A 13,069-nucleotide genomic window follows, 5' to 3' on the forward strand; every position below is an offset into this window, starting at 1 on the left:
GTACATTCAATAGCGAATACTTCTCTACTTTTACTTAAGTAGAATTTGAATGGAGAACTTTTACTTTTACCAGAGTACTCATTTATCTGAGTATTTCTACTCTTACTTAAGTAAAGGAACGTACCGTCACCCAGGAGATCTAAAGTTCATCTCAGTAGGGCGGCTGAGTGGCGCAGTGGGCAAGGCGCTCGCCACTAACGCAGGAGATGCTGGTATCGAGCCCAGCTCTCGGAGTTGCTACCGGCTTGGCCGGTCGTTCATACTAACACAATTGGCAGTATTAGGGGTGGGAAAGCCGGTGGGTGGGGAACCGGACGTTGTGGACAGCGACTCCTACAGGTCGGTTGGTGCGCCTGCACAGCAGAATCAGGAAGTATCAGGGGCAGCGTGAGCCTCCCACGCGTTACTCCTCGCCACTGAGAGATCGCGCTGTTCAGGTGAAAAGATGCGACGGCTGCCTCCTCGTGTACCAGAGGGGACACGTGATGCAAGGCTTCTATCCTCACTGCAGCCGACCAGTGGGAGGCATAGTCTAGCAACGTTCGAGACAGGGGAGGGGAGAATTGAAGTGAGAATTGGCGAGGCGAAATTGGGATGGGAGAAAATAAGGAGAAAAATGGATAAAAAAAAGAAATTAAGTTAATCTCAGTCTTAATGTTCATTTACCCGGCTGTGGTATGAAGCTAGCGAAGACTAGCGCTTGCGCTACATATAGTTGGGTTGACAGCCTTGAACCAGCAAACTAAACATGATGTGTATTTTATAAAATGTGTATTTTTCCATACTGAAAGTATATTTATTTAGTATATTAAGTGCGTTAAAAGTACATTTCTACCCATATGTACTTTTCTGAGAGTGCAATGTATTTTTGGTACTTCTTATGTGATTCCATGTACTAATTCCAAGCACATGTTTAGTATAGTCATTAATATGCTGTAAGTGTACAAATGATTGAGATGTATAATCTCAATATATTTATGCACATCTTAAGTACAACTTTTAACACACTAAGTACAGAGGCAACGGTTTAGTTAGTATATGTTACTAGTATACTTTCTGAATACATAAAAAGTATACTAAAGTATACTTTCATTATAATATAGGTGATACTGTATGTTCATTGTATCCATAGTTTTATGTCATAATCAATGACATCCAGGGAAATAGATGCATTTCAATATAACTGGCATGGAAGAATACAATTATTTCATATACCGTATATTCATACTTAATGCCCTGGTCTACAAACAATGCAAACAAAGTGATCGACAGCCTCATAATAGTGTAAAAGATAATATTGGTGTCAACAAATTTGAGAGTGCATTCAATTAAAAAGCACGTTGTCTCTATTCCCACGCGTTAGTTTTCTGTGGCAGGGCTACCCTGCTGTTTACATCTAGATTAGGGATTGGGCTTTTAAATAGATAGGCAGCATTTTTTAAACCATTATGTGTAGAGGTCCGATATTGGTCGCAAGCTTTATATGCTCGCATAAAAACCTACTTTTCTATAGTCGTAATAACAAAAATAAAATGATATATATATTATTCATATTTGTGTGTATATAGTTCAAGTTTCAAGTTTGTTTTTATTTGTCACGTATAAGGTACATTACAGTGAAATGCTTGGTTCTGTATGAGCCCCTGAGATTGTGCTTCATACAGTAAAAAAGTTAAAAAGGAATAACACTATACAATATACAATAAAATACACAGTCTACAATATACAAACTAAAGTACAACCTAAGTACAATGAGGTACAAAATGCAGACAATGAGGTACAAAAACCAAGATGTAAAATGCAAATGAGGTATGGATGTACTGCAAAACTGTATATAATGTATACTGTATATAATATAGTTATTTTATAAATATATATGGAAAAAATAAATATATATATATATCATGAAAACTAAAACACAAGTTTCTAGAATCCTCCATGCCTTCTCTGGTCCCACTCACCCCGGCTCCGATCTTGTTCCTCGGGGGTTTGCTGTAGATGCTGGCGGTCCGGTCCTGCAGGACGCCTTTGGCCTCTCAGCATCACCACCATCCCCATGGGGACGTCGGGCTGGGCGGGTCGGGTCGGACCTGGAGATCTGGGTCCCAGGGATCAGATGTGGAAGTCTGTGTGCATCCCCTGGTGTCAGCCGCGTACTGGAGAGCCTCTCTCTCCGCCTCCTGTGGAGTCCACACTGCAGACCCTGCCCTGTCACATGGGAGGAGTCACAGCGGGGGTTTAGAGGGGGGGGGGGGGGTGGAGGGGGGTGCAGCCAATAGTTCATCAACATTTACAGATCTGTCAGGCAGATCCCAGGTTTGGATGTTTAGGTGTTTGATGAGTGCTTTGACGCATGCCTTGTTTACTGCCACTGAATCGAACCCTGGAACACTTACCACTGTGGTCTGGTTAGTTTTGTGATGTGAGACCCCCCCCCCCCCCGCTGCCCCAATCAGACCAATCAAAACAGAGGGAGTATGGATGGGTCCAGAGGTGAATAAAGCACTAGTAAATGTAATGGTTATTAAAGACTAAATCAAAACGGTGGGTGTTTATAATAATATATGCCAGGATACTTAATAACTGGGAGAAGATCATTTCAGAATTAGAGGAAATAGATACATACTCTACATGTAGAAACAGTTCACATGGGTCCGACGTGGAAGATAGAGCTTCTATCATGTGGTATATCTATATATGTTTGTGATAGATCTAGATATGTGATATATTTAGATATATGTGATATATTTAGAGATGTATGTGATACTATGTATATTTCTACTAGGATGGGTCAGCTGGTATATTTCTACTAGGAGGGGTCAGATGGTATATTTCTACTAGGATGGGTCAGATGGTATATTTCTACTAGGAGGGGTCAGCTGGTATATTTCTACTAGGAGGGGTCAGCTGGTATATTTCTACTAGGAGGGGTCAGATGGTATATTTCTACTAGGAGGGGTCAGATGGTATATTTCTACTAGGATGGGTCAGCTGGTATATTTCTACTAGGAGGGGTCAGATGGTATATTTCTACTAGGATGGGTCAGCTGGTATATTTCTACTAGGAGGGGTCAGATGGTATATTTCTACTAGGAGGGGTCAGATGGTATATTTCTACTAGGAGGGGTCAGATGGTATATTTCTACTAGGAGGGGTCAGATGGTATATTTCTACTAGGAGGGGTCAGATGGTATATTTCTACTAGGAGGGGTCAGATGGTATATTTCTACTAGGAGGGGTCAGATGGTATATTTCTACTAGGAGGGGTCAGCTGGTATATTTCTACTAGGAGGGGTCAGATGGTATATTTCTACTAGGAGGGGTCAGATGGTATATTTCTACTAGGAGGGGTCAGATGGTATATTTCTACTAGGAGGGGTCAGATGGTATATTTCTACTAGGAGGGGTCAGATGGTATATTTCTACTAGGAGGGGTCAGCTGGTATATTTCTACTAGGAGGGGAGAGGGGAGGGGAGGTACAGGTATGGGCAGGGTAATAGTAGAAATATGTAAATATAGACAATACAATTGATATGAGAAATATATCTAAAATATATATATTGTATAAACAATACAATTAACTCTCAATATAAAAATATGAGAAAAATAAACAGTGTAAACAAAGGTGCAAATCAGATGCAAGTATGGTTAAGGGTTAAGGTAAGGTACAGGTGTATAAACAGTGGGGTTAAGGTTAGGGGTTAAGGTAAGGTTTCTAAAGAGTGGGGTTAAGGTCAGGGGTCAGAGAGGTCAGGGGTCAGAGAGGTGGCGCTGCAGACAGCAGACCACCTGGCTCCTCATCAGTGGCTGTTTCAAGCCCCAACAAGAGATGGCTGATTGGTGCTGATTGAATCTCCTCTGCAGATCAAAGGGGTGGAAGAGGTGTTCTGTGTCAGCTGTCAGGAGCGAGAACACGCCTGTTCTGTGTCAGCTGTCGGGAGCGAGAACACGCCTGTTCTGTGTCAGCTGTCGGGAGCGAGAACACGCCTGTTCTGTGTCAGCTGTCGGGAGCGAGAACACGCGTGTTCTGCCCCAGTGATGTGCTGCTGATGATCCTGTTGTCCATCAGCAGGCCTGCGAGGGGGGGGGGGGGGGGGGGGGTGGGGCAGTACCCAGAAAAACAAAAAAAACAATTGTACTTAAAGGGATAGCGCAGATTTTTGGACATTAACCCTTTCACTACCACACTACAGAAGAAGGTTAACCTTTCACTACCACACTACAGAAGGTTAACCCTTTCACTACCACACTACAGAAGGTTAACCTTTCACTACCACACTACAGAAGGTTAACCCTTCACTACCACACTACAGAAGGTTAACCTTTCACTACGACACTACAGAAGGTTAACCTTTCACTACCACACTACAGAAGGTTAACCCTTTCACTACCACACTACAGAAGGTTAACCTTTCACTACCACACTACAGACGGTTAACCTTTCACTACCACACTACAGAAGGTTAACCTTTCACTACCACACTACAGAAGGTTAACCTTTCACTACCACACTACAGAAGGTTAACCCTTTCACTACCACACTACAGAAGGTCAACACTTTCACTACCACACTACAGAAGGTTAACATTTCACTACCACACTACAGAAGGTTAACCTTTCACTACCCCACTACAGAAGGTTAACCCTTTCACTACCACACTACAGGTTAACCTTTCACTACCACACTACAGACGGTTAACCTTTCACTACCACACTACAGAAGGTTAACCTTTCACTACCACACTACAGACGGTTAACCTTTCACTACCACACTACAGAAGGTTAACCTTTCACTACCACACTACAGAAGGTTAACCCTTTCACTACCACTACAGAAGGTTAACCTTTCACTACCACACTACAGAAGGTTAACCTTTCACTACCACACTACAGAAGGTTAACCTTTCACTACCACACTACAGAAGGTTAACCCTTCACTACCACACTACAGGAGGTTAACCTTTCACTACCACACTACATAAGGTTAACCTTTCACTACCACACTACAGAAGGTTAACCCTTTCACTACCACAGAAGGTTAACATTTCACTACCACACTACAGAAGGTTAACCGTTTCACTACCACACTACAGAAGGTTAACCCTTTCACTACCACACTACAGAAGGTTAACCTTTCACTACCACACTACAGAAGGTTAACCTTTCACTACCACACTACAGGAGGTTAACCTTTCACTACCACACTACAGAAGGTTAACCTTTCACTACCACACTCTACAGAAGGTTAACCCTTTCACTACCACACTACAGAAGGTTAACCCTTTCACTACCACACTACAGAAGGTTAACCTTTCACTACCACACTACAGAAGGTTTCCTTTTACTACCACACTACAGAAGGTTAACCCTTTCACTCAGTGGCGGCTCGCCACTAGGGGCGCAAGGGCGCCGACCCACCTGCTGGCCAGCTGCTGTTAAATCAGAGAAGAAGACAATAAAACTTTTTCGTTTTTGTGTTTTATAGCCCTATAAATAATATAAACATGTTTAAAATGAATAATATTTACTCATTTTAAGTATGTTTGTATTTCCAATGCACAATATAACGTTATTATCTAAATTAAAAAAACATCGTTTTCATGAGCAGGAAGTGACGTTTTTTTTTATTTTTTCGTATTTCTCGCCCGGGCTAGAAGCGATAGCGCTCTGAGTGCGCGTCACAGTTTGATCGCTGTCTCCGTCACAGCCAATCAGTGCATACGGCGTTGTGCGTTGAAATATGACTATTATGTTGGAATCCGAGCGCGATTTGAAGCGGTCTAGGCAGCAGCGTGAACTTCCGTGAAGAATTTCCATAGCCGCATTTCGCGGAGACGCTCTCTGATTGGCCGACGCCAGTATTTTTTTCCATGGCAGAATTTCACAGAGACGATCTCTGATTGGCCGAATCCAATTTCTAATGTTCCAATTCTAGCTTCTAGCTTGGTTCCTAGGTTGGTCTAGGTTGTTTGTCTTAGAGCGTGCCGTGACTGCAAGTTCTTTAGACTGTTAAGCTTAGGCACTCTTTCAAAGTTGGTTAAGGTTAGAGTTTGTCTTAGAGCATGGCGATAGAACGCCAGGTAGTCTGCAGTCTGTTCGAGCGGAAATGGACAAAGGAATGTACTTGTTGAGTGTTGTGCTAACGAGCTCAGCTAACACTTGGCTAACAAGTGTCGTATATTTATCTAAATAAAACCGGTAAATTAAACAATAGAAAATTATGCACATATATGAAATAGCAAAGAACTAGGTTATTTTCTCTTAGAAAATAGAGACTCACAGCCATGCAAAATCACCTGTTAGGTTAACCATACATTTGAGTCAACAAGAAGGCTGTTAACTGGCCTCAGTCGAAATGGATCAAAATGACCCATATAAGCATTACAGGAAGGATTAAAATCATCTAGCGGTTGATGGAAAAAGCCACAGGAGAACTCAGTCAAAAAGCTAACAGTGCAACCCTTCAGCCTTCACTTAGCAGTTATAGGAAAGGCCCAGAGTGCCATAAAGATAAAAAAACAGACCAAATGGCAAACAGATGAAACCTCTTTCCCCACACAACAAAGTGGGATGGAGGGCCCAATACTTAACTTTAAGTCAGAAAATGACGGCCTGAAGGCCAGCACTAGAGTTCTGTTTACTTTAGCTAAGCAGTCCCAACAGGCCATTATTTCAATCGGTATGAGGGTCGCATTCAGGGACACTTGGGTAGATCATTCTAAGAGAAGACTAGTTCCTGTCCCCTCTGTAAGGTCACCTTGTAACGCTGTTTCGCAAGACCCAAATGACTCACTTAGAGGGGAGACCTTCTAGCCAATAGAAAAGCAGGCTCTCTGGGGTGACGGCACTGGATGGGGCAAGGGTGGGGGGGATTCTCTCTTCTCTATAAAACCTACAGGTTGAATGATGGAGGAAAGACACCGAGACGCAGAGAGACACGCAGAGAGAACGGAGAAGCAGAGACGGAGAATCCACCCCACCAGTTCGAGAATAAGAGACGCCACTAAGAAGCCCTCCGGGAAAAGCTGATTAGAGATAGAAAATAATTGATGCTGTGAACCAGATAATTTAAGCTGTTGGATATTCCAATAAAACAACGGTCAGACCGTTTTCACCCGCAGCGCTGTCTCCGCCTCCACGTGATTTCCAAAGGACCACATTTGAATGAACTGTTACTTTAACGGGTAATACAACGAGCAGAGTAAGCAGCTATCCCACTATACAACTGAAAACGATTAGATAGCTATACATAGAATCATTGAGAAGATACATTAATCTGGCGCCGTGACTGCCGGTCTGTACATCCGAACGGAACCCAGGACAAAGACACAACAGAACTTCAAAAACTCTCAGAGCAGAGCAACGACGCCTGACTACACCATCCTCGAGCAACAACAACCAGCAGAGGCCAAACGGTGAGTTGAAGATGTGTCTGTGTTGTCGGGGTTTGTTTGGGCAGATTTCGAACAGGGGTAGGGAATGGTTGCATTGGCGCGATCGAGTTAAACGATTGAGCGCACAGCCGTATCGGCACTAATGAAATGAAGGGGATTGGCGCGATCGAGTTGAACGATTGAGCGCACAGCCGTATCGGCACTAATGAAATGAAGGGGATTGGCGCGATCGGGTTGGACAATAATATAGTTCAGGTCGCGCACTGCTGAGGGGCTAGAGGATTGCGCCAGGTTAGGCGACAGAGACTCTTGTTTAGAATCGTAGGTTCAAATGCAATGACAATAACTGGAGACGTCTGGTTTGTACGTTGCTAAAGACAAATCGACGTCGTACGAATCCGTTTAATTCTTACGGAACAAGAGATCTGGAGCGCGTAAGGTAGTCCTCTTAAACCTCGGAAAAATTAGCACTTGTGCACTGGGGGGTTATAAAGAACTGCGCTGATGTTCGAACTAAAAAACTGCACTTAGAAACGATGAGGCATTATATAAGGACTTTGGTATGTAACAATGTATATATGTTGTTTAGATGAAATGGGATGACACATGCATGGTATCATAGCTATGATCAAACGTACGTCATCATAACGCTAAACGTCGCGGATTACTATATTGTTGCAGTATACGGAATAAAGCCGTTTTATACCCGGGAAGCTACTGCTATACAAAGCAGGGCTAATACATGCTAAGCTACGTTGCAAGCTAACGGGGAATGCTGGGGGTTATTAATGTTTAGTACGACTGTTGTGTTGAGATGACGGAACTTATAGCTTCATCCATGGTGGCTGAAAGGCTACCAAATGATGCTACATGATGTGCAAGGTTGACCAGTGCTAAGAATGATTATGTTGCTGAATGGGAGTATGAGTGTAACTGTGCGGATGAGAGAGAATGTGTGTGAATGAGTCTGCTAGAGGTTATGACTTATGAGGTGGATGCCAGTATTTTTTGTATCATTATGATAACTCTAGGGACGGAGACGGCCGCGGAGACACCATATCACTGTACGCGAGAACGACGTGCATACCGTATGGACGCTGCGTTGCGATATCGAATGAATTGAGTGAATGGCGAGTGAGATGGTACCAAAGGGATGTGTGACGTTTTTTGAAATTTTTGTATCGGTGGTAATAAGGTCGTGGTTTAATGTGGTAAAGATCAAAGAAAGCAGGGTTCTTCTTCTGCTTCAAGGAATTAATGGCAGATCACGGCCACCACTGATGACGTCACTAGGAGCGTCTGCTTGGTGGGGGCCTAGAGGGGGTGCGTTAGATTTGAAATACGGGGCTGGATCGGGAGCGTTAGATTTAAAATACGGAGCCGGCCGGGGCTGGACGGGCGGGCAGGCGAGAAAATGATACTGTAGGATTTATAAACGAATGCTTAATAAAGTTAAAATTATGTTTTAAAGTATGACTTGGTTGAGCAAAACGTTGCGATGTGTTGTGCCGCTCAAATCAACAGGATAGTGGGCCGTGTAGGAAACGCTATTGTAAGGGGCTAGGCTAAGCTAACTAGCCGTGCTAGGCTGATCGAGCGATAGCAACATTGAGCTAAGCTAATGGGGCTAACAGTATTAAGCTAATCGTGTTAGCAGTGGACAGCTAACTATGCTAAAAATGCTAAGCTAACTATGCTAACATGCTAAAGCTACCTGTGCTAACAATGTTGCATGCTGGGAGTCTCGGGGAATATCGCGTGATGCTATTTTGGCTGACAGCGGGACCTTGTGTGTGTAAACGTGACGTAAGCCTGTGGCGACGTCTCGCGGGAAGCCATCCTTAATGGCGGACTACGATTCGGTACAGGGAATTCTGGGAATTGGGGTTCATGTTGTGTGAGCACGTCGGCTGACGTCATGGGAAAAGTGGCTGCGTGATGACGCACTCAGGACGTTGGGAGTGCTGTGGGGCAATGAGGTTGATGTGCGAATAGAGACAGCAGGGGGCGGTGTTGTCTTTGAAATGAATACACCTCTGCTGTTGCTTGGCCCTCTCTCCCTAGGTTGCCCCCCTCCCTTCCTCCATCCCTCCCTCCCTCCCTCTCTCTCTCTCTCTCTCTCTCTCTCTCCCTCTCTCTCCCTCCCTCCATCCCTCCCTCCCTCCCTCTCTCTCTCTCCCTCCCTCCTTCTCCTCTCCTCTCCTCTCTCTCTCTCCCTCCCTCACCTCCTTTTCTTCCTCCATCCCTCCCTCCCTTTTCCACTCCCTCCCTCCTTTTTTCCCCTTTTATGGCTAAAATGGTACAGTATATGAGAGGATACTAGAAGTTTCATCAGGGCCCCCCCTCCCCACTGTAGCCTTCCCTATAGGGTGTGCCCCCTCCTGCACTATTATAATGGGTGCCATCCTGCACTATTATAATGGGTGCCATCCTGCACTATTATAATGGGTGCCATCCTGCATTATCATAGTGTGTGCCCCCTTCCCCTCCCCCCTTCCATCCATCCTGCACTATCATAGTGGGTACCACATTCCATTCCATCCTTCCATTTATTATATGGTGTGAGCTCCCTATGGTACAGCTCTTTCCCTGGAATACTTCCTTTCTTTCATAGTCTCTCCCTTCATAGCTTCTATGGTGTGTGCTCCCCCCCCCCCCCGCCCCACTGTAGAGATGAGATATCATCTCCCTCTATACCATAGTGTGTGCCCCCCCATGCAGATATAGTACTCTTTTCCCTCCCTCCCTCCCTCCCTCCCTCCCTCCCTCCCTCCCTCCCTCCCTCCCTCCCTCCCTCCCTCTCCTCTCCTCTCTCTCCCTCCCTCCCTCCCTCCCTCCTTCTCCTCTCTTTCCCTCCGTCCCTCTCTCCCTCCCTCCCTGCCACCCTCTCTCCCTCCCTCTCTCCCTCCCTCCCTCTCTCCCGTTCCTGTGTGCGTATGAGTCACGTGTCCGTTCTAATGTTTGCAAACAATGCACCTTTAGATGTAGTTGTGATGCGCTCTGCTCACGAGGACAAGTTTGTAACATGAGACGCACATGAGGTCTTGTTTCGCATTTAATTTAACCAGATGTGTGGAGGCTTATTTCCTGATACGGGTTCGAAGATAACTTCACAGTTATTGGCAATTTGTTTCCTTATATCGCTTCCTCCTGGGTTCCAGCTTGTGTTGACAGACGGCAACCCTGCTCAAATACGGAGCGTCAGCGCTCTCGCTGGACTAGAAGGGTGCACTCAGTAGAGCACAGATGTCCGCCAGGACGGCAGCCACACATGATAGTGATAATAATGGATTGGATTTGTGATGCGCTTTTTGTTCGATGGGATCCCAGAGTGCTACGCTACAGGTTTAAAACAGTTATAGGGAAGAAATAGAACATGGTTAATTAGAAACATAGAATAAACGGAGGATTTAAAAAAAACGAGGGCGATAGAGTTAAAATAGGAGGCTGACAGTCGAAGGCCTTTTTGAACAGGTGGGGTTTCGGCCTGCCTTCTCCCTCCCCCCGTCCCCCCCTCCTCCCTTCGTCTCGCCGTCTCTCTTTTTCTTTCCCTCTCTCCCCCTCTCCCTCCCTCCCTCCCTCTCTCCCTGCATCCCTCCCTCCCCCATTCCCTTCTCCCTCCCTCCGTCCCTTGGGGTATAGTGGTGGCTTTTAGGAACTCCATGCAAAGACCATTAGTTGTATTAAGCTGTGGGTTAACTGGACCAGGCTATACGGTGAAGTCTGCTGGTTGATTCTGGAAATAGAAAGAAAATAAATAAATCTCCCTTCATAGCATCCCCCCCTCCTTCCCTCTCTGTGCCCCCCCCTCCCGTCATGGCTCCCCCCCTCCCTTCATCTGTCTGTGCCCCCCTTCCCGTCATAGCTCCCCACCTCCCTTCATCTGTCTGTGCCCCCCCTCCCTTCATCTGTCCTCCCTCTCTCCCTCCCTGTCTTCCTCCCGCTCTCCCTCCCTCCCTCCCGGTATCTCCCCTTCCCTCTGTCTATCCCTCTCTCCCAGATGGACTCTGTTGATTGATTGGTTGATTGAAAACTTTATCGGAATGGGTGCAATACAGTACGGCTCAATACACACGATTGTTAAGGGGATGCAGACCAGGGAAGGACTTTCGTCTTGTTTACATCAGGGTCCCCTATTTTCGGTTCATCAGGACATACATGACATGCAGTTAGGTAGAGTATTCGGGTTAGGTTGCCCTTATGGTGGGCTTGAGGCAGTGGTTGTATTAAAATAGTGTTTACTTTACGGGAGGATAAGTTAATATTCATGGTCGTTTGGGAACTCCTCTTCCGTATGTATGTCTCTCCCCCCCTCTGTCTCTCCTTGTATTTCTCCCTGTGTCTCTCCTTCTCTCCCTCCCTTCATTTCTCCACGTGCGCCCCCCCTCGATGCCTTGCCTTCGAATGGATTGTGGGTACGTTACGGACCGTTTCTAGTTGGGGTCCCTCCAGCCCCCAGACTGGCCCTCTTGAGTGTGGCGTGTGTGTTTGGGCTGGGGGCAAGGAGTTTGAGCATTTGTTATAAGGGAGATGGGTTTTACATTAGGTTGGTTTTGGTTAGAGACGGTTGTGGCGTGTTTTTTGTTTTTCATTTTAGGGAAGGTACCAGTCCCCTAGTTTCCCCCTTCGGTTGGGGTCCTTGGAGGCAGGGTTGGCTTTGCGTCTTGTTGTGTGTTATTGGTTGGGTGGTTGTTTTAAACTATGTAGCTGTTATGTATGTGAAATAGGTGCCGGTACAGGTGATGGTTGGACGAGTTGTGATATTCCTTGGAAGGGGGCTTGGGGTGTTTTCATTCAGGTTCGAAACTGGGGGAAGATGCTTTGGGCTGTGAAATGACGGGTCCCTGTGGATTCAGGGATCATGGGAAATGTTGCGGTAGGTATAGTACTGGGGTTCATGAATTTAATAACGTGGACAACTGGGCTATGTAACGGTAAGTTGCTAAAGATAAATTTTTTCCCGTGATAGTGGTTGGAAGCAGTGACGCCACCAAAAGGTTTTTTTTGGTGGTGTGAGGGGGTATGTGTGGAAAAATAATGTAGAATGGTGTTGTATGAAGAATGTGATGAAGGCGTGAGATGTAAATGTGGTGAGAAATGTAGGAAGAAGTATAGTTTTTGATTTTCATAGTAGAAAGCAAGTAGGGAAGTTAATATTACATTTATACATAGTTAATACGCGGAGCAGTCATTTAAAGTATAAATTATGACAATTTCAACAAGGCAAAAAGAAATTGGAACAGATGGCTAACCAAGTTTACCATTTGTTAGAATTGATAGGTTGTGCGGAACTTAATGATTATGTTCCCCAGAGAACCAAAGGTGAAAGGAACACACAAAGGATTGGAACCTCCAGTTTCCGGTTGGACAAACGGACAAAAATAAGTAAAGCCGTATCGTTATATTCAAGTAGATCACACCGAATCTCTCTAGAAGAATTAGTATAGGAATGCCCGACATTTCCAATGCATAAATATTGAGGAAATGACAAGGGAAATGCCACTGTATTAAGTGTTATGTTTTTGCTTTCTTTTTGCACAGGCTCGGCGAGGACTGGGGCTCTGACGATTTCAATACCAATTGGGGAAATGGCTATATGAGCCTTGGTATAGTATGAATGATAAGAAAATTGTCAATCCCTGTCTGCACCGGTATAAATCTGATAGTGTGGGTG

At 45.1% G+C, this 13,069-nt stretch overlaps 1 long non-coding RNA gene across 1 annotated transcript in view; it reads right to left on the minus strand.

Moving 5' to 3' along the window:
* The window catches only part of LOC311227944, an 11,816-nt gene extending 9,781 nt beyond the window's left edge, over positions 1-2,035 (minus strand). The window contains exon 1 of the long non-coding RNA XR_014619653.1: positions 1,962-2,035. This is a non-coding gene — a long non-coding RNA (uncharacterized lncRNA). The remainder of the gene's footprint in view (positions 1-1,961) is intronic.
* Positions 2,036-13,069: the final 11,034 nt, after the last annotated feature.

This window comes from Notolepis coatsorum (genome assembly GCF_963971535.1).
Source record: "Notolepis coatsorum genome assembly, chromosome: 5".
In the NCBI taxonomy this organism is placed as follows: Eukaryota; Metazoa; Chordata; class Actinopteri; order Aulopiformes; family Paralepididae; genus Notolepis; species Notolepis coatsorum.